Source organism: Rhea americana, unplaced genomic scaffold, assembly GCF_003343005.1.
Source record: "Rhea americana isolate MKP2758 unplaced genomic scaffold, rheAme1 scaffold_101, whole genome shotgun sequence".
NCBI classification, from domain to species: Eukaryota; Metazoa; Chordata; class Aves; order Rheiformes; family Rheidae; genus Rhea; species Rhea americana.
In genome coordinates this window covers 2,994,140-2,997,453 of record NW_028185051.1, presented here as the reverse complement: position 1 = coordinate 2,997,453, position 3,314 = coordinate 2,994,140, and positions in this window count along the sequence as shown.

Sequence of the window (3,314 nt, the reverse complement as noted above, 5' to 3'; positions counted from 1 at the left end):
AAAAAAAGAAAAAAAAAAAAGAAAAGAAAATTATTCACACTTTTCCCGAGCGTTCCCACAAGGCACAAGGTTTGTCCGCCCAGCTGCTTCCCTTGAAGTCGTGCCCAGCTTTTCCCCTCCTTTTCACATTATTATTTATATTCCTCGGCCTGGGTTAAGAGGCATTCATGTACAGATTTTAGTATGTGGCCTCATAAACATGAACATATTTTGTTCACAAAGTATACAGAAAGCTTTAGCCATCCTTGTAAGAAATAAGATGAAATGCAAATATAGTGTAGTAAGGCTACAAGGAAGAAAAGGGAGATCTTGAAAGATAAACTTGTGACATAACTGGGGTACTGAGTTTTAAAGTCTGACAAAAAAGTGCCAAGTTTGAAACACTGTAAGGGCTATTTCCTGCCACCCACATAAAACCCTCTTTTACTAGGTCTACAGTGCAGACCAAAGTGCCAAACGGATATACAGACTAAGAAAGATACCAAAATTAGGCAGCAGAGTGAATAAACGTGTGGATTTCTGTGGCTATGCAGCTATTCTGCCCCTGGATCTGAATAAAGTTAGGTAAATCGAGGCAACTCTTTGCTGTGCCATGCATACGTACTCATTTCGTTGTGTATTGAGTCATCACAACATCAAAAGCAAGCAGAAACAGTCAGAAAAATAAACAGACCAACAGAAAGAAGAAAATTGTGAGCAGTTTTTCAAATATCCTTCTGAAACTGGCCAGAATCTGCAGGCAAAAACTTCATACCTGAGTGACCTGCTAACAGCAGAAGTCGGACAACATCCCCCCTTACCAGAACCATCTGTATATTGGTCGTTAACTCTGTCTTCTCAGAGGAAACGAAGTAATGCACTGCTTACCATGCTATAAATGCACACTGTCATTTAGACCATGTTTCTGAACAGTGCCCTACAAGCTATGTACCTAGAAAAAAGGCATTCCAATTTAAAGGCCATCTTTCAATTATTTCTTTAAAGAGGAAATAATCCCTGTTTTATATAATATAGCCATAAGATGGCAGAGATACTGATTTCTTTTTGTTGTTTTTTTTCTAGAAAATGACAAATGCAGTCATTTGTCTGGGAACCTTTTTGTAATCATACTAATGTTAGACTTCTATACACTCTTCTCATATTTAAAAGGAATGTATTAAAGATAACAATTAAAAATTGCATCATTATTTACAAAAGAAGGAAGAGAGACACTATACCTGTGCAGCGTCCTGTAGCAAGGAGAGCCAAGAGCCTTTTTCAGCCTGTCTTAGTGCTTTTCTATTTATCATCTCCGCCCATGCAGAGTGAAAGGAACCAGAAGAAATGAAACTAATTCATGAAACGAAACTAACTCTATGACAGATCCTGAAATAATCAGGCAGTGTATTGCTCTTCTTCCATTTCCTTATACTGCAGTCAATTTTCTGACATGGCCTTTCCAGAAAACAGAAATTAAACTCAAGGGTACAGCTGGCCTCACAGCCATTTAGCTTTACAGTGTGATCTATTGTCTTATTTTATGACTGGTATAAGGTATTTAAAGGACAGATGATGGGTTTTAGCGTCCATGATACATTCTTTTTTTCTCATATATAAATATGTAGTCAATTCAACATTTCAAAAGTTACAAGTAAATGTAAGATGACTAAAGACCAAAAGCAGACTTAGTATTCTCATTGTGTAACCTACTCTCAAGTTTATTGTTGTAAACTCATATATAAGCAGCACCAAAACTGAGTAGCTATCTTAAAACCATGAGATCTTAGAAAGAAAGGGAAAATAAGAGAGAAATAGCAGGAATTTTGAATTCTTCCTTGCTGTCCTTTTAAGCTTATATGCCCTGTTCTGATGCTTTTCTTGAAAAACTGCAGAGCTAAAAATATATTTTCTTAAAGACATGCGATTGTTTACTAACTGCCTAACAGCAGGAACTGACGTTTTAAGTCAAAGAACAAAGACTGTGAGACTCTCTCTGTCCAAAAAAAAAAAAAAAATAAAATAAAATAATAAAAAAAAAAAGAGAGAGTCAAACACTGTAGTGGTTGGATCACTTTCCAGATGAGAATAAATCCCAGGAATAATTTCCTTCAGGCTCAGAATAATTTATGCTGCCCTCCTTTTATATATAATTGAACACACACACGCATCTTAGCATCCTAGTCATGAACTACAAACATACTGAAACTCAGGCGAACTTTCCACCAAATTCATTGCAGTCTTTGGCTCCCATTTCTTTCTTTTCAGCCTTTCTGGGATACTCAGCTCACAACTCTGTCTTCACTTTCCTTTCCTTCCACTTTGCTCTATCCTGTTCCCACATTTTCCAGGTTCTCAGTTTCCCTTCCATGCTTTCCCATCTGCTAGCACTTTCCTCCCTAATGCCTCCCCCCTTTCACCACTCTACCTATCTGGATCATCATGTTCCAACTTAAATACAAGAATATTTTAGCACACATCATCAATAAGTTTGCTTATGTCAAGGTGGCTGACACACACTGCTCTTCTCTCATTCATTGATCTAACAATTTCATATTAGGAGGCAATCAGGTTGGTCAAGCATCAGCTCTTTCACCTCCAGGTACTCAGAAAAGGCTTCGAGGAGAATTCATTTCAAATTGTCTCAGGGACCAAAGCAATGCTGACTGGTCTGTACTTCCTCAGATTGTCCTTCTTGTTCTTTTCAAAGACAGGTGTTATTGGGGACCTCCCCCAGCCTCCACAATCTTTCAAAGGTCATGGAGAGTGTCCTCACAACAGTATCAGGCAACTTTCAGCACCTCAGGTGCAGCCTGCTGAGTCTRTGGGTTTGTATGCATTGGACTTTCTCAAGACATCCTTGACACCTATCTTCTGCCATTACCAGTAGTTCCTCTCCTCATTCAACTTTTGTCTCTAGGCATGAAGAGCTGGGAGATTTTGTGGTGAGGACTGAGACAAAGGTAGTATTGAGCACCGTATCTGCATATCAGCTGTACCTGTGTTTGCTCTCCATACATTGTCTTTCCCATTTGCCTGTGAGCCCACATTATCTTTGCTTATTTTTTTTTACTGTTCAGGTAGCTGTAGAAGCTCTTCTTGTTGCCCTCGACGCCGCTTGCCAGTGGCCACGTGGCTGATGGCAACTGTTAACTCTCGGTATTGTGTCCACTCCAACTTGAATCCTTCCCATGGAAGGAGACCACCCTGTGGGCTCCTATGTCCTTTGCATCTTCAAATGCCATGGTCACCCTTGCGTGCCCCCCACCTGGCACCCTGCCACCCACACAAGTACCAAAAACTCTGCTGTGCTCCCACCTCCCAGCTAAGTAGTTGCC